Source organism: Microtus pennsylvanicus, chromosome 6 (genome assembly GCF_037038515.1).
Source record: "Microtus pennsylvanicus isolate mMicPen1 chromosome 6, mMicPen1.hap1, whole genome shotgun sequence".
Classification (NCBI taxonomy): Eukaryota; Metazoa; Chordata; class Mammalia; order Rodentia; family Cricetidae; genus Microtus; species Microtus pennsylvanicus.
Genome location: NC_134584.1, coordinates 123,219,527 through 123,246,575, shown reverse-complemented (window position 1 = coordinate 123,246,575; position 27,049 = coordinate 123,219,527). Strand labels below are relative to the sequence as shown.

The 27,049-nt window shown below is 52.0% G+C and overlaps 1 long non-coding RNA gene across 1 annotated transcript in view; it reads left to right on the top strand.

Moving 5' to 3' along the window:
* The window catches only part of LOC142852624 (uncharacterized), a 32,465-nt gene extending 5,710 nt beyond the window's left edge, over positions 1 to 26,755 (top strand). The window contains exon 3 of the long non-coding RNA XR_012910975.1: positions 26,545 to 26,755. This is a non-coding gene — a long non-coding RNA (uncharacterized LOC142852624). The remainder of the gene's footprint in view (positions 1 to 26,544) is intronic.
* Positions 26,756 to 27,049: the final 294 nt, after the last annotated feature.

Genomic DNA, 27,049 nt, shown 5'->3' with positions numbered 1-27,049 from the left:
AGAACTTTATGACAATTGCCACTCGCCTCTGCCAGCACCCATGATCCGGATGTCATGGCTCTGGCTATGTGCTGTGTCTGCTTTAAGCAGCGCGTGCGCGTGCGTGTGTGCGTGCGTGTGTGTGTGCGTGTGTGTGTGTGTGTGTGTGTGTGTGTGAAAATACACTTACAACATTTATATCCCAACTAAGGAATTTCAGACTTGGCAGTCGTTCTACTAGATCCAATAATTCCAGCACTTAGGTGAAGCAGGGGGATCAGAAGTTCAAAGTCTTTACTGTATTGTAGAGTGGAGGCCAACTTTGGCTACATGAGATCTTGCCTCAAAGAAAGAAAGGAAAGGAGATAGATAGATAGATAGATAGATAGATAGATAGATAGATAGATAGATAGATAGATAGATATAGACAGAGTTTATTAAGTAGAGGAAGATATTGTGCATGCTTTAGCTTCAAGTATGAGTGTTGTAAAAAACCTCAGAGAGGCTTAATATCTACCTATGTGAACTTGTGGTTCTTAGGGCTGTACTGCTCAAAAGACATTATATACAACTAGGTTAAAAGATAAGCAAAGTTTAAAAATTAGGTAACAGTTAAAGATTAAGTAAAAATGAGTTAAGTAAAAACCTATCAGTGTTCACCTGTTTGCTTAAAGAATTTTCTCTGGTGACTGAATGGTAAGGTGGCTGAGAAGGCTCATTGTTTGGGTGTAGGGATAAAAGAGGGACACTGATAGGTTGAGCCCAAAGGTCGCCTTCTGGCCCTAGGTAAGCAGGATTCAGTTGCTTTGGTGAGCTTGTCAGCTGTGCTGCAGTTTCCGACTCTGTGCCTACAGGAAATGGAATCAGATTAAAAGGTGAGGTGTTTTTTCCCTTCCCACATCCCCTGAACTTTGCTGTTTTCCTATCTTGCTCCCAAAATGCAATTTCTTAGTTAGGTGTGGTGGCCCACACTACTCTAACCCCAGCACTTGGGAGGCTGAGGTAGGGTTACTGCTGTTCCAGATATCCTGAACTGCAGAGAAACATGCTATTTCAAAGAATCAAAACAAAAGTAACAACAAAATAATTTAAATTCTTTCTTTTCGTTTTGGAAACAGGGGCCCATGTTGCCCAGGCTGATCTCAAACTCACTACTTAGCCTTGAACTTCTGATCTTCCTGCTTCTTCCCAAGTGCTGGGATCACAGGCTTGATCACTACTCCTGATTTTACGTGATGGGGGGACAGAACTCAGGGCTCTGTGTATGCTAGGTAAGCCTCTGCCATTTGAGCCACATCCCTAGCCTGTTTTCTTTCATTGGCCAAACACTATTCAGTGTGTTGTATACACAGTCTCAGGTATTCCAGCCTGGCCTCAAACTTGCTCTATAGCTGAGGATGGTCTTGAACTGTCTTTGTTTGTTTTGAGTCGGGGTTTCTCTGTCTAACAGTCCTGACTGTTCTGGAACTTAACTTAGTAGAACAGGCTGGCCTCAAACTCCCAGAGGTCCACCTGCCTCTGCCTCCCAAGTGCTGGTATTAAAGGCCTGCACCACCACCACACAGCTTGACCTTGAACTCTTGATCCTCAGGATTACATCACCTTCCAAATCCTGGGATTGCAGGCATTCACCACCACACTAGGTTTAGACAATTCTTTTAAATAGTTTATGGGCAGCATGGATGCTCAATGGGTAAAGGCACTTTTTGATCCCCGAGCCCACGGTGGAAGGAGAGAACTGACTCCCCCAAGGTGTCTTCTTTTTATTTTATTTTATTTTATTTTATTTTATTTTATTTTATTTTCCAAGGTGTCTTCTGAATAGCAGGTGTGTCCATACTTATAGCAAGTATATGGGGGAATAAAAGAAAAAGAGCACATTGTGTTTATCAATTAAGTCCCACTTTGGGGTTATGTTGCCTGGTACCAGTTCCTTCTGCACAAAGGACTCCGGTGACAGACCTGGAAGCTAACATACTAGCAGAGAATTCCTTCAGCATCACACGTGGCCCTAAGCCATGCATTCCTGAATATGCTCAGCCGAAAGTGATCACTGGAAGGTGTCAGTCACATTTTGGGGTAGGGAACGTGTGTTCGAAAGGTGAAAACGGTGGACAGGAGTGCCTCTGGGTATGCTCAGATTGCACACAGGTTTAGCCAAAACTAAATAAAGGGCACTTTGAAGGTGTTTTACACAGCCTGCCCCTGAAGTGCCAACTCACTTAGAGGCGGACGGTTTCCCATAGTCCCACTGTTCGTCAAGTGTTTCCGGTGGCTGTGCGCCGCTCTTATCTTCATTTCTTTTTTTTTTTTTTTTTTTTAAAATATTTATTTATTTATTTATTATGTATACAATACTCTGTTGGCGTGTATGCCTGAAGGCCAGAAGTGGGCACCAGACCTCATTACAGATGGTTGTGAGCCACCATGTGGTTGCTGGGAATTGAACTCAGGACCTTTGGAAGAGCAGGCAACGCTCTTAACCGCTGAGCCATCTCTCCAGCCCCTTATCTTCATTTCTTAATGCGAAATGAGTCACTTATCTCAGCTTTTAATGATCTCGTCTTTTTCTCTGGTTTTAAGCAATTTGATCTTGATGCGCTATCAAGTGCTTCTCATTACGGTTCTTGTTCTTGGGTTTTATTAAGTTTCTTTGTTCTACAAGTTTATCATTTTTATACGACTTGGAATTTTTTTTCAACCGTTGTCTTTTCAGAGGTTTTCACCCCTGCCCCAACCCCCGTCCTTTACAGTTTGCTAGGATGCCTGAATTTGCGTTTCTACTGAATCCTTTCTCTGTTTCATCTTGTATGGTTCCTGTTTCTGTGTCTTTCAATTCAGAAATCTTTCAGCGGTGTCTCATTGCCTGCCTCACCCCCAGGCTCTGCCCTTGCATCTCTCATTCACGTGGAGAGAGAGACTGTGAACTCTGTGGTTGCACTAAGTTCCTATCTCCTCCAGCTTCTCAATTGCACAGTCTGCTTTGTATTGTGTCTGTATATATTTGTGTGTGTGTTTGCACACGTGTGTGCACATGTGTGTGTGTTTGTGTGCATGCATGCAGTTCTGTTTATGTGCTTGTGGAAGCCGGAGAGAAATCTCAGCTTTTATTCCTTAGGAATTTCTCCCTGGTCTGCAGCTTGCCCATTAAGCTAGACCACGGGCCAGTGAGCCCCACAGAGATGTCCACAACAGATCAGCCTGTCTTCTCCCCAGCATTAGAATTACCAGCATGTGCCAGCAAGCCTGGGTTTGTTTGTTTGCTTGTTTAATATGGGTTCTGGGGAGCAAAGCAAGAACTTTGCTGGCTGAGCCGTGTCCCCAGGCCTCCATAGTTCCAATGATGATTTTACCTTGCTTTCAACTGAGTTTTGTCATGGAAGTGATTCTGAGGTCATTTCTAGTGGCTGACTTTTCTCTTCATCATGACCAGCATTCCCCCCTTGATGTGTCAGGGAATTTGTCACTGACCGTCTGACACAGGGATGTTAACCTAGAGAAGATGCGGTGTGCTTGAGCTTGGTCCGGGATTGCAGCTAAATCACTTAGAAAGAACTTAATGCCCAGCACCTCCTGAGGGCATTCCACTCAACACAACACTCTTGATACAGGTATTTTCTTATAAACAGTGGGGCTAGGAACTCATTTCTTTGGTACTGGGATTGAATGGTAAGCTCCACCCACAGCTCTTTATTATTATTTTATTAAAATATTCTTTTGTGTTTGGAGACAAGGTTTCCCTAGGTAGCCCAGGCTGGCCTTGAACTCTCGACCCTTAAGCTTCTGACTTCCGAGTATTGGGGTGGTATAACACCATGTTGGGTTTTCATTTGTTTGTTGCTTGTTTGTTTTTTGAGACAGGGTCTTGCCGTAACACCTGGGCTGGAGGGAGCCTTTGGCTTTGGTCTCCTGTCCTTCTCAGTATTGAGCGTGTTCTTCCATCTCTGTTCTGTGTTTGGGCTCAGACAGTAGCCTACACCAGCTCCATCCTCTAGCTTGGGAAACCCTGCATCTTTCAGTGCTAGGAGTTTAACCTGGGGCTACGTGACAGCAGAGAGATCCAGGTCAGAGTCATTCAGATTTTTCCTCCTTTGCTGAACCTGTGTGGACCAGCTGCCAGCTGACGAACACACCACAAAACACCGTGCTGTTCTTCAGTGTTGGTGTGTTCTGCCTTCCCAGAGCTCCATGGCTTCAGAGGCTTGTACAGCAGCCAGGTTGCCACCATCTGCAGGCTGGGACACCCCCTGAGGTCAGATGTCACAGCCAGTTTCTTCCGGTACTGACAGAGCTCTTCCCTCTCCTGGTTTCTGAGGCATTGCTGCTGTGTGAGATGCTCTACACACTGCTCCAAACTGCCCCCATCCTCAAGTGACGTTCCTCCCTTGTGCAGGTGACTCAGTGTCCCCTTGTGAGTGGGACAGAGACAACTTTGGTTGTCATATCTCAAGGACTACTTGTTTGTTGGAGACAGAGTCTCTCTCTATAGCCTTGGCTGGCCTGGAACTTGTTGACAGAGGTTTCTGTTCCTCATGGACCCAAAGCTGTTCAGTCCCAAAGAAACACACAGAGGTCTACATTAATCATAAACTGGTTGGCCTAGTAGCTCAGGCTTCTTATTAATTAATTCTTACATCTTAAGCTAGCTAATTATTCTTGTCTGTGTCAGCCATGTGGCTAAGTACCTTTTATCAGTGAGGCATTCTCATCTTGCTTCCTCTGTGACTACTACAGACTGACTCTTTCCTCGTCCCAGAATTCTGCTCTCGTCACCCTGCCTATACTTCCTGCCTGGCTACTGGCCAATCAGCATTTTATTAAAACAATACAAGTGACAGGGTACAAGACCATTGCCCCGCAGCAGGAACTCAGAGATCTACCTGCCTCTGTGTGCTGAGTGTTAAAGGCATGTACTATCATGCCTGGCTGCTTTGTTTTAGGTAGTCGAGTGGCCTGTCTGAGCACCAACCCCCGGCCATGTGTGTGTTTCTCCCCACCCCTAGTGAGAGGACTGAGAGAATGTTATAATTTCCCCTACGAAAGGAGGGACTCTTGCTTGCCACTGAGCATACGACAACTGGAAATTGGTCTGTAGAGGTTTTAGGAGGCTCCGTGAAGCCTGCTGCACAGTACTGTCAGATCAAAGTTGGAGGGGCCTGTGTCTGCCTAGGAAGGAGGCCAGTGATGGGACTGGCAAGGAAGTGGCCACCTCGGTGTCCTTCCTGAAGGCTTGTTTACCATGAAAGTGCCCTCCCCTAGGAGGCTGGATCCCCACTGTCAGACTGGCTGTCTGCCCTAACCTGTATCATCCCCCTGAGCGCTAAGGAGCTCCAGCCCCTCCATTACCAATCTTCAGATTCTGGAGAGGCCTGGAGCCAGCCTGTCTCCTGTGGCAGTGAGTTCTAAAGTGGCTTAGCATCTGTGACTGAGAAGCTAGGGCATCCTCCATCGCTTGGCCTTATCAAACGTGGAGACCTTCCCTTCAGAAATACAGTTGAGGGCCAATCTCATACATCATTTTTTGGTCCTGCGGTGCCCCCTGGTGGCTGGAGTCTAGCTCCTAGCGGACTCAGCCTGGTGGCCCGGAAAGGGTGGCCATCCATGAAGGACTGTTGTGTCTTGTCTGATGATGGGGGGGGGCAGTTTATAAAAGTGATGTGGGTTGAATTGTGTACCTCAGAGATGTAAAGTTTATCTGGAAAAAGCTTCTTTGCAGATGCCATTTTGAAAAAGAAGCCGTGGGCTAGAGCGATGGCTCAGCAGTTAAGAATATTTGCTGTTCTGGGTGAGGACCCAGGTTTCTTTGTGGCAGCCAACAACCATCTGTAACTTCAGCTCCAGGGGCTCTGACAATGGCTTTTGGCTCCCGCTGGCACCGGGCATGCATATGGTGTATATACATATGCATATGTATGCACATGCTTACATACATACATACAGGCAAAGCTCTCATACGTGTCACAAAGAACAGGAGGAAAAGGTATGGACTGTTGAGATGGCTCTTCCCTATTGGGTAGTAGAGCTTGGCAAACCTGACCATCTAAGTTCAATCCCTGGGACCTAATTGGTAGAAGGACCTGACAGCCTGCTGCAAATTATCCTCTAACTTCTGCCACACGTGGACACACACACACACTGCAAAAAGAAAGGAAGGTGTAGACCTTGGGGTGGCCCCTTAACCTAATGTTCTTTGTGTCTTAAGAAGAGGAGAAATGCCAGGTGGTGATATTGCACCCCTTTAATCCCAACACTCGGGAGACAAAGGCAGGAGCATCTCTGAGTTCAAGGCCAGCCTGGTCTACACGGAGAGTTCCAGGACAGCCAGGGCCACACAGAGAAATGCTGTCTTGGGGGAAAAAAAGGAGAGACATAGAGGCATACATAGAGCAGGAATACCACGATCGCAGGTCAGAGCTTGGAGTGATGCACCTATAAGCTAAAATGTTTGAAGAGGGGCCTGGGTCAGATGGTCCTTGGCTTTGGAAGACGCCAGTCAGGCCTTCACATTCATTGCGGATTTTTAGCCTCCGGAGCTGTGAGACACATGGAGACATGTGTTGCTAAAGCTTCTTTGTAACATAGCAGATGGCAGAGAGAACAGAGAAAGGGCTAGGGACAGAAATAGACAGACACGGAGAGAGACAGACATGGAGAGTCTGGGCCATTTTGCTGGGCCTGCTTGTTTTATTTAAACAGATAAGAGAAAGCCCTAGAACTCCGCTAATACAGGTAGCTTTTGTTTTAAGTCAATGTATCCTAAACTCTACAGGAGAAGCATGATCTGAAATAGAATCTTTCTGTCTGCACTGCGGCTGTCTGTCTCTATGGGTATTGTGCTTGCCTAGCATGTGCAGAGCTGTGGGTTCGATCCCAAGCAAACTACGTGTGAAGATGCACACCTGTGGTCTTGGTCCTCGGGTGCTGGAGGCAGGATTTTAGGTCAGCAGAATAAATGCTGCACATCCTGTTAGCGCCACAGTTTGATTTAGACCCGCAGGGGCATGAGTTCGGTAAGGTTCCAGATGCTGAGGGCCACAGAGTCTGTGCTGCAGTTACTCACTTCTGCCACAGGGGCAGCACAGCTTACAGTTTAAAACGCTTTCTGTGATCCCAAGCGGAAAACATCCCCGCTTTTAAAGAATCACACCTGAGGCACGAGATTTTAAAACACCCACCCGCATGTTCCCACAGCTGCCCACCGTCCTGCCTTCTTCAGTATTTCCCTCCTTCCTGAAGACATCCGTTGGGCATTCTGTAGAACAAGGACACAGCATCACGAATCTTAGCCCTTGCTCGTTTGAAAACCTTATTTTGCTCTCAGCTTTGTCAGATGTTATTTCTTGGCAGAGGATTCTGGGTCAGCAGGTTTTTCTTCCCAGGCTGCCTGCTGGTGTCCGGCTTCTGTTGGGAAGCCAAATGCAGTTACGCCAACTTTGAGCCCCACACAAGCTGTTTTATTTTGGGTCGTTTTTAAGATTTCTCTCTGTGCTGGGCGATGGTGGCGCACGCCTTTAATCCCAGCACTCGGGAGGCAGAGGCAGGCGGATCTCTGTGAGTTCGAGACCAGCCTGGTCTACAGAGCTAGTTCCAGGACAGGCTCCAAAGCCACAGAGAAACCCTGTTTCGAAAAACCAAAAAGAATAAAAAAATAAAAGATTTCTCTCTGTGTTCTTGCGTTTTTAGGAACTTGACTGGGATGGGCTACCTGTGCCCTTCTGGCGTTGGGCCTCTCACAGAGTCAGTCTTTGAACTTCTAAGATCGGTGGCGTTTTTAGAATCCTAGAAAAGTCTATGTATTTTATACTTACCCTCCCCCCAGATATCTTTTTTGTTCTATTATTATTTGATTTTATCCATTTTGGGGTTACAACTGTAGGGTGTCGGGCCATTTGCAATGTGTTGCTTCTCCTCCAGCATCACCACCACGCTGTCCCCACTGTCAGCACCTCCCCCACCCCCCCACAGCCTCCGCCCCCCACCTTCATCACCCCCACCCCCTCACCGCCCCCACCTACCTTCACCACCCCCACCCCACCACCGCCCCCCCACAGCCTCCGCCCCCCACCTTCACCACCCCCACCCCACCACAGCCTCCGCCCCCCACCTTCACCACCCCCACCCCACCACAGCCTCCGCCCCCCACCTTCACCACCCCCACCCCACCACAGCCTCTGCCCCCCACCTTCACCACCAAAATCTGTCTCATATCAGGAGAGCCACCTGATATGGGACAGAAGAAAATCCAAAATTAAGGGATTATTCTGTTGACACTAAGCTCATAATCCTTTGGTTTTATTTTGACTCTTTAAAACGTTTCTTAAGGTATAAATATTATCTCAAAATTTGTAAGATTATCATACTTATTTAAACTTTCTGTCATGATATTAATGGTCATATAGAGTACTAGCTAATTCTAGAAATAGGCTTCATCTAGCTTCCTGTGTGTGATTTTGGGTTTGAGTCTAAAGCAGGTAACTAGGAATTAAGTTTATGTACCCTGGATGTATTTAAAAGATTATGGTCCTTTAAACTCTCTGAGATCTGCTGCATATGACACTCAGAATGTTTACATTTTCTGCAGTGAACCATGATCATTCCTGGCAGTGACCTTTGAGGTCTCCAAAATGATGGGGACCTGCAACAACAAATCCACCTGACTGCAATAATGCCATTAAAGCTGACAACCACCACCCACAAATCAACTGCTCAGGACAACTTCAAAGCTGCTAACTAAGAGGGTCCAGCTTCATAACTACTCCAGCCAGGACTTCAAACAAGCCCTGCATCACACCGAGCCTAGACACCAGCTAGTTCTCCCAGAACTTGACCATTATCTTAATTTTCTCAAGGTCTCCTAAAGGTGCCATCACCCCCAGACAACAGGAAGTAATTTTAAGAACGCAATGCCCATATTCCCAAGAGGTAGGGTGGGTGATTTTTGGCCAGTCAGAGGGTTATGGATGCTTATCATCATTTAGAGGGTGTGGTTACATGCTGTTATTGGTCATGGTGAGGGAAGAAACTAAACAAAGGAGACTAGATTCAGGGATCTTGTTCTGGAAAGAAAAAAAGGGGGGTATAGGAGTGATAGAATAAAAGGGTAGATGATTGAATCTACTTTTAAACTAATGAAGCAACTACTAGTCTTAAATATTTTATATTGATAAGGATTTTTGTATATTGACACAAATTTAAGTTTATTTTTGTTATACTATATATATATGGTTCTCCTCTTGTGTAAGGAATTGCATGTATGCAGCTAATTTAATAATGTAATGTAAATTTGTAGTCCTTGAAAGTTATTATTACAAACTATTTAAGATAATTAAAAAATACAGGTTAGTAGTTAGTCATCTAACAATCAAATTTGTGACCATGTTAGTTAAGGTATGTTTTCAAGGTCAAACAGATATATTTTAGATAGACATACGGTCTTCAAACATTTCAGAGACCTACACAATATGGAGTTTAAGATATTTTAATAACAGCTGGTCAGTGGTGGTACATACCTTTAACCCCAGCACTCAAGAAGCAGAGACAGGCAGATCTTTGTGAGTTTGAGACCAGCCTGGTCTATAAGAACTAGTTTCAGGACAACCAGAGCTTTTACACAGAGAAACCCTGTCTTGAAAAACAAACAAAAAAAAATTTTAATAACATAAGGCTTTTCATGACAGATATGTTTGTTCCAGACAGTACCAATTTACTTCAAAAAAGAATAATTGGTACCAAAGAACCTCCATATGGAGTTTACTTTCATTGAAGCAAAGTTAGCTACTGGGCAAGAAACTGCCCTTGCCTTGACTGATGACGTTATGTTGTCCAAATTGGGCAAGCAGAACACAACATAAGGTAGTGACTGCCAAACTTTGCAGGTAAGACAGTCCTTCAAAAATTCCTGCTTCACAAAAAAGTCTATCAGACAATCTAGGCCTGTAGGCCAAAGCTGGATGCCCCAACATGGGTGACTATCCAGGCAGCCAGATGTCTTTGTTGCTTTTGTTGCTTTTGGAAGTTGTTTGCTCTGCGCTTCCTGCTTACTGAGCTAATATTATATCCTTCCTGGGTCTCTGATGGTGTTGAGGACTAGATATAGTTTTCCTTGTTACCAAATTTAGAAAAGAAACTCACAAAAGAGATGTACATATATAAAGTTGAGAGACATAAAAACTTAAGTTGTTTATCTAAGAAAATGTTTTTTTAAAGATTTATTTATTTGTTTATTAATTAATTAATTATGTCTACAACATTCTGCCTCCATGTATGCCTGCACGCCAGAGGAGGGTGCCAGATCTCATTACAGATGGTTGTCAGCCACCATGTGGTTACCGAGAATCAAACTCAGGACCTCTGGTAGACCTCTTAACCACTGAGCCATCTCTCCAGCGGCCTAAGAAAATGTTTTAAGGTATTAAAAAGCTATTTCTAGGTTGGTAATACAAGTTATTATAGAAAGTGAATTAAGTACAAAACTTTGGACTCACCAAGATAGGACAGATAATAGAGTGTTTTCTCCAAAGATGTCAAATACAAATAGACTAGACATTGTAAGTGTAATTCTTACCCGACAAGTGTTCTTTTTTTTTTTTTTTTTTGGTTTTTCGAGACAGGGTTTCTCTGTGGCTTTGGAGCCTGTCCTGGAACTAGCTCTTGTAGACCAGGCTGGTCTCGAACTCACAGAGATCCGCCTGCCTCTGCCTCCTGAGTGCTGGGATTAAAGGCGTGCGCCACCACCGCCCGGCTCCCAACAAGTGTTCTTATTGTATACAGTTTTACTCTGTTAGAGTTAAAACCTTTCCTTTTTATTTAGACAAAAAAAGGGAAATGTTGTGGGATATTTGCTTGCTGAGACCACTGCCATTAAAGTTTAACCTTGAATCAGGGGCAGAGTTAGTGACTGGCTGACCAGAATTAGCCATGGAGGTTTTGGAGGACCCAGGATACATATAGAGAGACATAGGAAGCAGAAGGGATGAGTTTAGAAGGATTTGCCGCCCTTTTGGATTGGGAAAGGAGAGAGAGAGGAGATCACTGATTATTTCTCTGCTTCTTCTTTGATCAATCAGATTTTTACCCCAGTATCTGTCTCCTGAGTTTTATTTAATAATAGAACAATGCAAGTACACCCTCCTTCCTTCCTTTCTTCCTTCTCTCCTTTCCTTTCTTCCTCCCTCTCTTTCTCCCTCCCTCCATCTCTCCCTCCCTCCCGCCTTCCCTCCTCCCTCACTTCCTTCCTTCCTTCCCTCCTTCTTTCCTTCCTTCCAGTGCTGGATTTGGACCCAGGACCTTGTGCATGCTAGGCAAGTGTTTTACAACTGAGTTACTTTCTTAGCCTCCCCCACCCCATTCTCCTTCCTCTCTTTCTTCCTTCCCTTCTTCCTTTTTTCCTTCTCTTTTCTCTTTTTGTTTTCACAAAGCCTTACTTACTCTGTAGCCTAGTTTGTCTTGAACTCAAAATGATCTTCCTGCCTCAGCCTAGTTGGGATATTTTCTAGGTTGATGTAGGTCACCACTCTGTAACCATCCTACTGAGCAGAGATGAGAGTGGCAGGAAGTGCCAGTGTTGGGGAAATCGAGGTGCAGACTGTGGCTGAGGCTCTGAGTGCAGAAGTAGCTGCCCAGGGTTGCAGAGTTGCCCAGATGAGTGGTTTCCATAATCAGAGGCTCTGGAAACATGAAGTTTGGTGTTATTCTGTCCCCAAGAGGCCTTCTATGACTGGTCTCAGTGGGACCTCAGCAGCTCCCTTCCTGCTGGTCTCGAGAGCCTGAGAAGTGAAGCCATGAGGGACATGTGGCCCTATCTGGCTTACGAGCTGAACTTCAGGGTCTCATTGCAGGGTCAGACTTCTTCCAGAGGTGCTGTGGGACACTAGCTTTGCCCAAGGATTTGATTCCAGGGTCTGAGGACTTGACTTTGACAGTGGGGCCTCCAAGGAGCTTTCAACAGAGCACATTTTGTCACGCTGGGTAAATACAGCCAGGCTTAGCCTGTGCAGAGATGGGACGGCCTGCTCCTCCTCTACCCTTTGTGCTTTGTTAACAGAATGTCCCTGGCACACTGGGCTCTAGCTCGTGCCAACTTGGTTTGGCCCTCGAATTCGGCTGGGCACTTTCAGAGCCAGGGTCCTTCCTCAGAAGGTATGCTTTTCATTTCAGTACCTGCCAGGAGTTTAGTTTCAAGGTTCACACTCATTTGCCTCAGTTGCTTTCTGCTGCAACCCCGTTAATCAGCCTCTCCCTCTGGGTGGAAAGGAGACAAGGTCCCAAGCAGCAGCAGCACTGCCCTCACCGCGGTCAGCTGGTGTAGCTGGTGACGTCTGTCTCCTTCGTGCTCCAGAGCAGCCTGTGTGCTTGGGGAAGAGCCAGCCTCCTGAAGTCAGTCAAGGTGGATTTGACCCCGGGCTTGCTGCCTCTCTGGCCAGACAGGCAGGGCAGAACTCCTTGTGAGGGAACAGAGTGGAGCAACATGAGCTCTGGGTCTCAGGACCTGGAGTAAGTAAGGTTCAGGTGCCTCTGCGCCGCTGCCAACTTTCCTCCTTGTCCTTGGGAAGGCCACATTTCTTTTAAAACCAGAAAGACAACTTGCAGGGAAACTGCCAGGCCTGGGCTCCTGACTGCTCGGCTCAGGGTGAGGTGGTCCTGGTGCTAGAATAGATGCTCCACTAAGGAGGGCAGCCGTCGGTGTCCTGTGGTGAAGCCAGACACAGCGGCCTTAATCATTTGGTTTTCGTGGTTGTTTGTTTTGGTTTCCAGGGTAGCAGGGTTAAAGATGGGCACCGAGCAGCCTTGCCACACTTTAGAAGATGCTCAGTCACTTGCTACATTATGTAACCTGTCTCATGTCTTTGGCTCACTCTCCTCGCCTGTCCTGCCGCTGCCCAGCTGTGCTGCCGTATACACGCCCCTTAGCATGTCAAGGCCTCATTTCCTACAGCTGACAAACTAAATATTACTTCAGGGCTCTTCCAAGGAGCAGGAAAGCCAACAAAAGTACCACATTGCACACTGTGAGACTCAAATATTATTCTTTTATTTTGTTTTTGAGATGGCCTCTCATGTAGCCCAGGTTAGCCTTGAAAACTCTATATAGCCCAGGCTGACTTTGAATTCCTAATCGACCTGCCTCCACCTCCCAAGTAAGGCATACACCGCCACAACTGGCTTCTTAAATATTATTATCTGTGACAATAATATCTTTTCTTTATGTGTGTATGGTATGTGTATATACATATGTTGTGTAGACACGGTTACATGTGTAAGCATGTGTGTGGAGACCAGACTGGGTCAACTTCAGGTGTCAATCTCTATTCTTCCGCATCTTATTTTTTGAAAGCCTCTCATGGAGCCTGGAGCTCAGCAATTCTTTGCTAATAAGCTGCTTTCCCAGCCCCTTACCAGCCTTCCCTATAGACACATAGCTTTGCCAGTCTTACTTTGGTCAAGGACTAGCCTCATTGCTTGCCTCTTCAGTGAACTTGGAGCTCAGGCACCCCGCCTGCTGCTGAGACCTCCTGCAGCTGGAATTCTGCGCTGCCTCTGTGAGCCTGGCTTTGAGCTGCCCCACCCACGACCCTCAAACCCCTTCCCTGATATTGCCTCTGCATTTTTCTGTGCTCTTGTGTGGCGGCAGAATGAAGCTATGGCCGTTGTGGAGCCATCCTCCGGGAAGTAACCAGCAGAGGGCGCAAGCTAGCTGCTGCTCTCTGGAAGAGCTCCATCCTCTCCCTGCGGGGCTAGCTCTGCACTGTGCAAACAGAAGAGCAGCCTGGGGTGGATGCTGTTGTGTCCCCTTCTGTGAGCCATCGAATTTCCCTGAGTCATTGTTTTTAAGGGGCCCACTTTGCCTCCTGGGGTTGCTGAAGTCACAACCTGCTGACAAACACAATGATCCCAGATATATGGAGTCAGGAAATGGTGGCCTAATAATATTGGAAGTAGGAGGTGGGGGGCATCTCTGAGGCACCCTAACATTGCCTCACCTCGTTTTCCCTGTAGCATTTATTTCCTGCATAGATGAGGGGTCTTCTGGCAGGGGCTAGGGTCGCAGGGAAACTGAACCCCCAGAGGTGATAGGAGCTTCCCAAGTTTTGGGTGTGTCAGTGACTTCACCTGGTCTCTGGTCGCTCAAAACCAAAGAGTCGAGGTTCCTTAGCACTCCACCCACCCTTCTATCTGCCAGGCAGGCTGAAGGACATCCACAAGAATAAAACTGTGACAGTCGTCCACACAGTTGTGGCAAACCACTTCTGTCTTCTCATCGTCCTTGGGCACCTACCTGGGCAGCTGAAGGACAGGACACTTCAGGGGGCTGGGAGTCATAGGTCTGGCTGTTCCAAGGAGACTTAGGTCTGTGCCAAGCTGGGACAAGCTATGGAAGGGGGTCTTAGTGCCATGGTGTGTGTGTGTGTGTGTGTGTGTGTGTGTGTGTGTGTGTGTGGAGGGGGCTGTTCTAAGGAGGCTTAGGCTCTGTGCCCAGGGACTGAGCTCTGGGCTGATGCCTGTGATAGTTAGGGGAAAGCCTGAAGCCTTGCTCTCCCCCTTCGACTTGGCTGGCCCCGACCTTTGAATGGGTCTTGGATCCGATGCATTCCACGTCTGGCTCCTTCTCTGAGTCCCGAGGTCTCTTAGTGGAGGGACAAGGCCTTGTGAGCAGGTTTTCAGTTGTTCTGGTTTTAGTTTAAGTGCCCTGTTCTGGTGAGCTGGTCATCCTGTGTGTAAGAAGGCCATGTGCCGCCTCCTGAGAGGTGCCACACGTGCCTCCTCCTGACACGTGCCTCCTCCTGACACGTGCCTCCTCCTGACGCGCGCCTCCTCCAGACACGCGCCTCCTCCTGACACGCGCCTCCTCCTGACACGTGCCTCCTCCTGACACGCGCCTCCTCCTGACATGTGCTGCCTCCTCCTGACATGTGCTGCCTCCTCCTGACACGTGCCTCCTCCTGACACGTGCCTCCTCCTGACACGCGCCTCCTCCTGACACGCGCCTCCTCCTGACACGCGCCTCCTCCTGACACGTGCCTCCTCCTGACACGTGCTGCCTCCTCCTGACACGTGCCTCCTCCTGACACGTGCCTCCTCCTGACACGTGACTCCTCCTGACACGTGCCTCCTCCTGACACGTGCCTCCTCCTGACACTTGCTGCCTCCTCCTGACACGTGCCTCCTCCTGACACGTGCCTCCTCCTGACACGTGCCTCCTCCTGACACGTGCCTCCTCCTGACACGTGCCTCCTCCTGACACGTGCTGCCTCCTCCTGACACGTGCCTCCTCCTGACACGTGCCTCCTCCTGACACGCGCCTCCTCCTGACACGTGCCGCCTCCTGACACGTGCCTCCTCCTGACACGTGCCGCCTCCTGACACGTGCCTCATCCTGACACGTGCTGCCTCCTCCTGACACGTGCCTCCTCCTGACACGTGCCTCCTCCTGACATGTGCTGCCTCCTCCTGACACGTGCTGCCTCCTCCTGACACGCGCCTCCTCCTGACACGTGCCTCCTCCTGACATGTGCTGCCTCCTGACACGCGCCTCCTCCTGACAAGTGCCTCCTCCTGACACGTGCTGCCTCCTCCTGACACGTGCTGCCTCCTCCTGACACGTGCTGCCTCCTCCTGACACGTGCTGCCTCCTCCTGACACGTGCTGCCTCCTCCTGACACGTGCTGCCTCCTCCTGACACGTGCCTCCTCCTGACACGTGCTGCCTCCTCCTGACACGTGCTGCCTCCTCCTGACACGCGCCTCCTCCTGACACGCGCCTCCTCCTTACACGCGCCTCCTCCTGACACGCGCCTCCTCCTGACACGCGCCTCCTCCTGACACGCGCCTCCTCCTGACACGCGCCTCCTCCTGACACGCGCCTCCTCCTGACACGCGCCTCCTCCTGACACGTGCCTCCTCCTGACACGTGCCTCCTCCTGACACGTGCCTCCTCCTGACACGTGCTGCCTCCTCCTGACACGTGCTGCCTCCTCCTGACACGTGCCTCCTCCTGACACGTGCTGCCTCCTCCTGACACGTGCCTCCTCCTGACACGTGCCTCCTCCTGACATGTGCTGCCTCCTGACACGTGCCTCCTCCTGACACGTGCCTCCTCCTGACACGTGCTGCCTCCTCCTGACACGTGCTGCCTCCTCCTGACACGTGCCTCCTCCTGACACGTGCCTCCTCCTGACACGCGCCTCCTCCTGACACGCGCCTCCTCCTGACACGCGCCTCCTCCTGACACGCGCCTCCTCCTGACACGCGCCTCCTCCTGACACGTGCCTCCTCCTGACACGCGCCTCCTCCTGACACGCGCCTCCTCCTGACACGCGCCTCCTCCTGACACGCGCCTCCTCCTGACACGTGCCTCCTCCTGACACGTGCCTCCTCCTGACACGTGCCTCCTCCTGACACGTGCCTCCTCCTGACACGTGCTGCCTCCTCCTGACACGTGCTGCCTCCTCCTGACACGTGCCTCCTCCTGACACGTGCCTCCTCCTGACACGCGCCTCCTCCTGACACGCGCCTCCTCCTGACACGCGCCTCCTCCTGACACGTGCCTCCTCCTGACACGCGCCTCCTCCTGACACGCGCCTCCTCCTGACACGTGCCTCCTCCTGACACGTGCCTCCTCCTGACACGTGCCTCCTCCTGACACGTGCTGCCTCCTCCTGACACGTGCTGCCTCCTCCTGACACGTGCTGCCTCCTCCTGACACGCGCCTCCTCCTGACACGCGCCTCCTCCTGACACGCGCCTCCTCCTGACACGCGCCTCCTCCTGACACGCGCCTCCTCCTGACACGCGCCTCCTCCTGACACGCGCCTCCTCCTGACACGCGCCTCCTCCTGACACGTGCCTCCTCCTGACACGTGCTGCCTCCTCCTGACACGTGCTGCCTCCTCCTGACACGTGCCTCCTCCTGACATGTGCTGCCTCCTGACACGTGCCTCCTCCTGACATGTGCTGCCTCCTGACACGTGCCTCCTCCTGACACGTGCCTCCTCCTGACATGTGCTGCCTCCTCCTGACACGTGCTGCCTCCTCCTGACACGTGCCTCCTCCTGACACGTGCCTCCTCCTGACACGCGCCTCCTCCTGACACGCGCCTCCTCCTGACACGTGCCTCCTCCTGACACGTGCTGCCTCCTCCTGACACGTGCCTCCTCCTGACACGTGCTGCCTCCTCCTGACACGTGCCTCCTCCTGACACGTGCCTCCTCCTGACATGTGCTGCCTCCTGACACGTGCCTCCTCCTGACACGTGCCTCCTCCTGACACGTGCTGCCTCCTCCTGACACGTGCTGCCTCCTCCTGACACGTGCCTCCTCCTGACACGTGCCTCCTCCTGACACGCGCCTCCTCCTGACACGCGCCTCCTCCTGACACGTGCCTCCTCCTGACACGTGCTGCCTCCTCCTGACACGTGCCTCCTCCTGACACGTGCCTCCTCCTGACACGCGCCTCCTCCTGACACGCGCCTCCTCCTGACACGTGCCTCCTCCTGACACGCGCCTCCTCCTGACACGCGCCTCCTCCTGACACGTGCCTCCTCCTGACACGCGCCTCCTCCTGACACGTGCCTCCTCCTGACACGTGCTGCCTCCTCCTGACACGTGCCTCCTCCTGACACGTGCTGCCTCCTCCTGACACGTGCTGCCTCCTCCTGACACGTGCCTCCTCCTGACACGTGCCTCCTCCTGACACGTGCCTCCTCCTGACACGTGCCTCCTCCTGACACGCGCCTCCTCCTGACACGTGCCTCCTCCTGACACGTGCCTCCTCCTGACACGTGCTGCCTCCTCCTGACACGTGCCTCCTCCTGACACGTGCCTCCTCCTGACACGCGCCTCCTCCTGACACGCGCCTCCTCCTGACACGTGCCTCCTCCTGACACGTGCCTCCTCCTGACACGTGCCTCCTCCTGACACGTGCCTCCTCCTGACACGTGCCGCCTCCTGACACGTGCCTCCTACTGACACGTGCTGCCTCCTCCTGACACGTGCTGCCTCCTCCTGACACGTGCCTCCTCCTGACACGTGCCTCATCCTGACACGTGCCTCCTCCTGACACGCGCCTCCTCCTGACACGTGCCTCCTCCTGACACGTGCCTCCTCCTGACACGTGCTGCCTCCTCCTGACACGTGCTGCCTCCTCCTGACACGCGCCTCCTCCTGACACGTGCTGCCTCCTGACACGTGCCTCCTCCTGACACGTGCCTCCTCCTGACACGTGCCTCCTCCTGACATGTGCCTCCTCCTGACACGTGCCTCCTCCTGACACGCGCCTCCTCCTGACACGCGCCTCCTCCTGACACGTGCCTCCTCCTGACACGTGCTGCCTCCTCCTGACACGTGCCTCCTCCTGACACGTGCCTCCTCCTGACACGTGCCTCCTCCTGACACGTGCCTCCTCCTGACACGTGCCTCCTCCTGACACGTGCCTCCTCCTGACATGTGCTGCCTCCTCCTGATACGTGCTGCCTCCTCCTGACACGCGCCTCCTCCTGACACGTGCTGCCTCCTGACACGTGCCTCCTCCTGACACGTGCCTCCTCCTGACACGTGCCTCCTCCTGACACGTGCTGCCTCCTCCTGACACGTGCTGCCTCCTCCTGACACGCGCCTCCTCCTGACACGCGCCTCCTCCTGACACGCGCCTCCTCCTGACACGTGCCTCCTCCTGACACGTGCCTCCTCCTGACACGTGCTGCCTCCTCCTGACACGTGCTGCCTCCTCCTGACACGCGCCTCCTCCTGACACACGCCTCCTCCTGACACGTGCTGCCTCCTGACACGCGCCTCCTCCTGACACGCGCCTCCTCCTGACACGTGCCTCCTACTGACACGTGCTGCCTCCTCCTGACACGTGCTGCCTCCTCCTGACACGTGCTGCCTCCTCCTGACACGTGCCTCCTCCTGACATGTGCTGCCTCCTGACACGTGCCTCCTCCTGACATGTGCTGCCTCCTGACACGTGCCTCCTCCTGACACGTGCCTCCTCCTGACATGTGCTGCCTCCTCCTGACACGTGCTGCCTCCTCCTGACACGTGCCTCCTCCTGACACGTGCCTCCTCCTGACACGCGCCTCCTCCTGACACGCGCCTCCTCCTGACACGTGCCTCCTCCTGACACGTGCTGCCTCCTCCTGACACGTGCCTCCTCCTGACACGTGCTGCCTCCTCCTGACACGTGCCTCCTCCTGACACGTGCCTCCTCCTGACATGTGCTGCCTCCTGACACGTGCCTCCTCCTGACACGTGCCTCCTCCTGACACGTGCTGCCTCCTCCTGACACGTGCTGCCTCCTCCTGACACGTGCCTCCTCCTGACACGTGCCTCCTCCTGACACGCGCCTCCTCCTGACACGCGCCTCCTCCTGACACGTGCCTCCTCCTGACACGTGCTGCCTCCTCCTGACACGTGCCTCCTCCTGACACGTGCCTCCTCCTGACACGCGCCTCCTCCTGACACGCGCCTCCTCCTGACACGTGCCTCCTCCTGACACGCGCCTCCTCCTGACACGCGCCTCCTCCTGACACGTGCCTCCTCCTGACACGCGCCTCCTCCTGACACGTGCCTCCTCCTGACACGTGCTGCCTCCTCCTGACACGTGCCTCCTCCTGACACGTGCTGCCTCCTCCTGACACGTGCTGCCTCCTCCTGACACGTGCCTCCTCCTGACACGTGCCTCCTCCTGACACGTGCCTCCTCCTGACACGTGCCTCCTCCTGACACGCGCCTCCTCCTGACACGTGCCTCCTCCTGACACGTGCCTCCTCCTGACACGTGCTGCCTCCTCCTGACACGTGCCTCCTCCTGACACGTGCCTCCTCCTGACACGCGCCTCCTCCTGACACGTGCCTCCTCCTGACACGTGCCTCCTCCTGACACGTGCCTCCTCCTGACACGTGCCTCCTCCTGACACGTGCCTCCTCCTGACACGTGCCGCCTCCTGACACGTGCCTCCTACTGACACGTGCTGCCTCCTCCTGACACGTGCTGCCTCCTCCTGACACGTGCCTCCTCCTGACACGTGCCTCATCCTGACACGTGCCTCCTCCTGACACGCGCCTCCTCCTGACACGTGCCTCCTCCTGACACGTGCCTCCTCCTGACACGTGCTGCCTCCTCCTGACACGTGCTGCCTCCTCCTGACACGCGCCTCCTCCTGACACGTGCTGCCTCCTGACACGTGCCTCCTCCTGACACGTGCCTCCTCCTGACACGTGCCTCCTCCTGACATGTGCCTCCTCCTGACACGTGCCTCCTCCTGACACGCGCCTCCTCCTGACACGCGCCTCCTCCTGACACGTGCCTCCTCCTGACACGTGCTGCCTCCTCCTGACACGTGCCTCCTCCTGACACGTGCCTCCTCCTGACACGTGCCTCCTCCTGACACGTGCCTCCTCCTGACACGTGCCTCCTCCTGACACGTGCCTCCTCCTGACATGTGCTGCCTCCTCCTGATACGTGCTGCCTCCTCCTGACACGCGCCTCCTCCTGACACGTGCTGCCTCCTGACACGTGCCTCCTCCTGACACGTGCCTCCTCCTGACACGTGCCTCCTCCTGACACGTGCTGCCTCCTCCTGACACGTGCTGCCTCCTCCTGACACGCGCCTCCTCCTGACACGCGCCTCCTCCTGACACGCGCCTCCTCCTGACACGTGCCTCCTCCTGACACGTGCCTCCTCCTGACACGTGCTGCCTCCTCCTGACACGTGCTGCCTCCTCCTGACACGCGCCTCCTCCTGACACACGCCTCCTCCTGACACGTGCTGCCTCCTGACACGCGCCTCCTCCTGACACGCGCCTCCTCCTGACACGTGCCTCCTACTGACACGTGCTGCCTCCTCCTGACACGCGCCTCCTCCTGACACGTGCTGCCTCCTCCTGACACGTGCTGCCTCCTCCTGACACGTGCCTCCTCCTGACACGTGCCTCCTCCTGACACGTGCCTCCTCCTGACACGTGCCTCTTCCTGACACGTGCCTCCTCCTGACACGCGCCTCCTCCTGACACTTGCTGCCTCCTTCTGACACGTGCTGCCTCCTCCTGACACGTGCCTCCTCCTGACACGTGCTGCCTCCTGACACGCGCCTCCTCCTGACACGTGCCTCCTCCTGACACGTGCCTCCTCCTGACACGTGCTGCCTCCTCCTGACACGCGCCACCTCCTGGCAGGTGCCCCATGAGGAACTGTCAGTGGGAGTCTCAGAGAGAGCCTGTGGTGCTAGGTTGTGACGGGGGCTGCTGGAAGAGAAAAACTGACGACTTCCTCCCGTCCCAGAACTAAGGCTTCATGTTGACTTAGTCCTCAGAACACCTAAGGCCAGGTCTGACCAGCCAGCCAATTATCTGCCACTGGGGCAACCTGAGTGAGTGCACCCTAGACTGGTGCCGGTGGCTCTTGAACTGGTGTCTAGGTCCTGTCTGAGACGTTCACAGTCAGATAGGATGCCTGGGGCAGAGAGGAGGAGTATCCATTCCATACCTGAGAGCTTAGCCTTAGAGCTCTGGCCCATACCCGTGTGAGCACTGACCACACTGGCAGTTCAGGCACGTGACCTCACCTTCATTCCACCAATCACGGTGCTGGGCTCTACAGCTCAGCAGAATGACAGAGGCAGGGCTGGGGAGGGGCGTTAAACCAAGGCCACACCTGCTGACGGCACTGATCACTGTGGCTCTGACCAGCTCCAAAAAGGGATTGGCATCTGATGCAGGACCTCTGCAACATCAGACTTCTCGGCAACATACAGTCCAGGGGCCACAGGGCAGGACCTTGTCCCCACAGAACAGAGTTGGTGTGGGAGGGGTGGAACCTCCCTAGAGCTGGGGTGTTGGCTCTGAGAAGCAAGGGGACCGGAGTGCATAGTCTATGGCACACTCCACTTGTGACCCTTCTTGGCCTCCTGTGTGGTACACGGCCGTTTACTAGGCTGCATTAGAATACAGAAGAAGCCAGGCTTTATTTCAGCCTTCAAATGATCAAAGGAACCCACTTCCTGATTGGTAGTAAGGGCACCCAAGCCTGAGGAGACTGCTGCCCTGCCCTGCCCTGCCCTGCCGTGCCTTGAGCACAAATCCTGTCACTTCTGATCATTCCGGCTACAGAGGTCAAGCCTTCCTCATCCACAGGTGAAGACAGTTTTTATTAGGGCTTCAATTGCTGTGACAGAATACTGTGACCCAGAAGCAGTTGGGGAGGAAAGGGTTCATTCAGCTCACACTTCCACATGGTAGTCCGTCACTAAGGAAGTCTGGACAAGAACTCAAACAGGGCAGGTACCTATTAGAGACAAGAGCTGATGCAGAGGCCTTGGAAGGTGCTGCTTACTGGCTTGCTCAGCCTGGTTCTTATAAAACCCAGGATCATCAGCCCAGGAAGTCACCACCCACCTCCCCCATCAATTAAGAAATACCTTACAGATGGATTTTACGGAGGCATTTTCTCAGCTGAGGTTCCCTTCTTCCAGGCAATTCTCTAGCTTGTGTCAAGTTGACATAAGACTAGCCAGCATATACACCATCACAGAAACGTACACACATGAACACACACAAATATATACACACAGCAATACTATTATATACATACACATGCATACACAAACACACAGACAGACATACTCGAACATCCACCAGTGCATACGCATGCACACACATATACAAACATACATTTAATTAGACATTCCATACAAAGCACACTCAATATGTATACTACATATGGACAAACATAAATTCATCAAATACGTGTGTTTTTAAACACACAACACAGGCACACGTATGTAAACATATACTTGTCGCAAATGCCCACACACACCTTCTGTTGGCGGGTGGGTTGGGAATGAGAGGAATCATGAACTTTTCTCCTGGGCTTTACCACTGTGCTTCCAGAAGGTAATTCCCTAGGCTTTTCAATATCTGGTTGATAGCCCCCTAATGTTTGCTTCTAGAATATATCACTGCTATGAAAATATACATACTTCCAATGGCTCATGGCTTCCAAAACCCAGTCATTGGCTCCACATTTGAAGACCTAAAGCCAGAATTGTTCTGAAGGCTGTCTTGTGCCTCGCTGGCTCCTCAGGCTTTTCTCCAGGTCCGAGTCAGTCTCTCAGGGCCATGTCCTTGGACTGTTTCTGATCATGACCAGCCTCACATGCCGAGTTCACCCTGTTGACCAGGACCCGTGTCTCTAGCAGGTGAACTATGTGGGGTTGACCCTCCGCTGGGACCACTGACTTCATTTTCAGGGATGGTCCCCAAGGGCTGATGGCTCTGAGGACCTGTGGACCAGCTCTAGCCTCAGCCATGCCCTTGGTTCTTTTTCTGCCCTCAATCTCGCAACACCTGCTTAGGATTCTTGGGAGGAGCAGGTGGGCATTTGGTAGGATGCTCAGCACTGGTGACAATCCAAAGTTGTCACCTACTGATGGAATGTAGTTTGTGGCCAGCTCTTGATTAAGTAGGGGAGCAGAGGGAAATGCCCAGTGACTAAATTCAATTCTCATAATCCACTTAAAAAAACTGGGGAGGTGATGTGGGATTTCCCTCTGTGTGCTGTGATTATCATTAATGAGCAAAAAACTGCTTTGGACCTATAGCAGGGCAGAACTTAGCTAGGTGGAGAAAACTAAACTGGATGCTGGGAGGAAGAAGGCAGAATGAGAGAGAAACCATGTAGCCCCGCCAGAGATGGACTCTGGAACTTTAGCCAGTAAGCCACAGCCACATGGTGATACACAGATGAATAGAAATGGGTTAAATTAATATGTAAGAGTTAGCCAATAAGAAGCTAGAGCTAATGGGCCAAGCAGTGATTTAAATATGGTTTCTGTGTGATTATTTTGGTTCCGGATGGCCGGGACGAACAAGCAGCCTCCTCCTACAGGGGGTGGCATGGGTTTGTGATCTTAGTGCTGTGGAGATGGAGAGAGGAGAATTTTAGAGGCTCACTTTCAAGCCAGTCTAGACTACTTGGCAAGTTCCAGGCCATTGAGTGACCCTTTCTCAAAGAAACAAGGTGTTGGATGCCTGAGGAACAATAGTCAACATTGTTCTCTGGCTATGTCTCCCCCCAAAACCTGCGTGCACACACACACACACACACACACACACACACACACACACACACACACAAAAATGCACATGATACTTAATACACTTAATAGATCTTGAACATGGGGTTCTAAAGTTGATTATGATAAGACGTGATGATAGCTCCAGAAATATACTCAAAGGGACTATATCCTGGGGAAGTTTTCCTCGCAGGTAGGTCCCAGACCTCATTCCTTGATGCACCCTGGGGGGCAGATCTCAGGCAGGGTTGAGGCTATGCTGATGGAGCATAGGAGAGATCTCTGCCGCAGCCCCACTGGGACCAGGACCTCAATCAGGGTAAGCAGATGAAGTTATCTGGAGCTGGGGACTTTTTGAAGATAACCTAGCTGTAAGTAGTACTGGGCGATGTGCACCCGGGATAAAGGATGTGCCCTCTGCTTCCTGATGGCCCTCTGGCTCTTTGGATAAAGTGTTGCATAACAAGGACATTTGGGGAACACCGAGTCAGTGTTAGATACATCTCCCCCCTGCTACACCCCGCAGCCTCCATCCTGGCCTCCAGTATCTGATCTCTATTTGTATCACCTGGCCATTGCTTTGTGACAAATTGTCTCACAACTTAGTGACTAAAGACAGGACTGACAGAGGTACCACTCACAGTCCCTGGACAGGCTGGATAGTGTGGTCTGGACAGGCTGGATAGTGTGGTCTGGACAGGCTGGATAGTGTGGTCTGGACAGGCTGGATAGTGTGGTCTGGACAGGCTGGATAGTGTGGTCTGGACAGGCTGGATAGTGTGGTCTGGACAGGCTGGATAGTGTGGTCTGGACAGGCTGGATAGTGTGGTCTAGATAGGCTGGATAGTGTGGTCTGGATAGGCTGGTTCCAGGTCTCCTGAGCTGCGGAACTATAGGCTTTCTTGTTCAGGTTGGGCTCGGAGGAGTTCTTGGGGATGGTTCCTGCCGGACTGCAGGTGGCATTTGGGAGGAGCTCAGATCTCCGGGGATCCCTCTTTACAGAACTGCTGGTGGCCCTCAAGCAACAGAGACTCCTCTTCGAGGGAACAAGACAGAGCTGCAATGCCTGACAAAGTGAGAGTTGATCACACACTGTCTTCGTGACTAGTGTTGTGTCAAAGTGAGATCCTGAACTTCAGTGGAGACCCAGCGACAAGGTCTTGGATGGTTACTGGACCAGCGTTCAGTAGACTTTGGGGTGTGTGGTATATATGCATATGTACAGTGCGTGCGTGCGTGCGTGCGTGCGTGCGTGTGTGTGTGTGTGTGTGTGTATGTGTGTATGTGTGTTTAGCCCAGACTGTGAGGGAGGCTAATGGAGTTTACTCTGTGTGTGTGTGTGTGTGTGTGTGTGTGTGTGTGTGTGTGTGTGTGTTGGGCAGGGATCAGGAGGAGGCAAGGCCAGGGTTCTGTGGCACAACCCAAACTGGGGGAACCCTCAGGTCTGCAGACGACACCCACTTTGTAGTGCAGGGGCCGTTTTTCTTGTTAGAGCAGTCAGTGCCCCTTCTCGGTACACTGTTGCCGGGAGTCCCCAGGTCTCGGTTTGGAGTTTCTGTCCTTCTCAGGACTCCCCTCATCTTCTATCTTCTTCCGCCATTTCTCCTCCTAAAGCCCCTTTCTTGACTTTTCCTCCACAAAGACCTTCAGCGGTCCAATCAGAAGGAAACGGCAGCTGAGATTAGGTGCCCGTCTTAGCAGAGACTTGCTCTCCATGAACGCAGCCCCAAGTCCTTTTGGAAAAGGCAGCTCTGTCTTGTGCAAACAGAATGGGCAAATCCGGTTTGGGGTTTCCCCAAATTGGGAAAAGAAACAACAGAGTTTCCACGCCAAGTCCGACGAACAATTGTCCCTCGAGAGGCCATCACCTCCAGCAGTTTTGCTCAGGACCGAGCTCTTTTGCAGTGCTTTGGCCTTGTCCCAAGAAGCCTGACTTGCTTGCTGTGCCCAGGCGCTGGTTGCCACCAGCTCCCCCGCTCGCCCCAGTTAGCGCTTAGGTTTCTGTTTACCAGATTCAGCTGTTGGCCCATAGCCTGTTCTGGAAATGGTGTGAGGTAGCTGAGGCAATCGGTACCCAGAACTGTGGCCTGGGCTGGTTTGTACCAGCTTGGCATGCACAGGGTAGGGAAGAGCCCAGTGTCGAAAGGACAGACAGGCTCACCCTCTGAGTGTGGCCCAGGAGGACCAAACTGGGCAACAAGCTCACCAGGCAGCTTTGTACCTTCCGGGGCTGAGATGATATTCACCAGTACAGGTCTATCTTTTAGGTCTAAGTTTTAAAATATCCTCCTGGTTTTTTGTTTTTGTTTTTCATTTAGAGACAGGGGTTTCTCTCACTCTGTAGACCAGGCTGGCCTCGAACTCACAGAGATCCACCTGCCTCTACCTCCAGAGTGCTGGGATTAAAGGCGTGTGCCACCACCTACCAGCACAGACTTATTTATTTATTCATTCATTCATTCATTTATTATATAGTGTTTTGTCTGTATGTATGTTTGCAGGTCAGAAGAGGGCGCCAGAACTCATTACAAATGGCTGTGAGCCAACATGTGCTTTGCTGGAAATTGAACTTGGAACCTGTGTAAGAAAAGTCAGTGCTCTCAACCGCTGAGCCATCTCTCCAGCCCCCTCCTGGGTTCTTATACCATGGTGTGATGATTAGTTTTATGTCAACTTGACATAAGCTAGCCATTTGGGAAATGGGAACCTTGACTGAGAAAATACCCCATGGGAAAAGGCAAGACTGCATTTTCTTGATTGATGATCGACGTGGGAGGTCCTACCCCCCCCTCCCCACCAGTATGGCAGTGTCCCAAGAAGCCTGTCCTGCCGTGTCAGGCTATGCCTGCGGAGACAGAGTCTAGTGACCAAGGACAAAGAGTAGGGACCACAGTCTACTTGCCTCTCCTCAAACCAAGAGCCTTTCTGCTGTGAGTCCCATTATGGCAACACTAGGGGAGCAGGCAGATGTGAGCTCTGCCCGGAACTTCAGATCCTAAGGCAGCC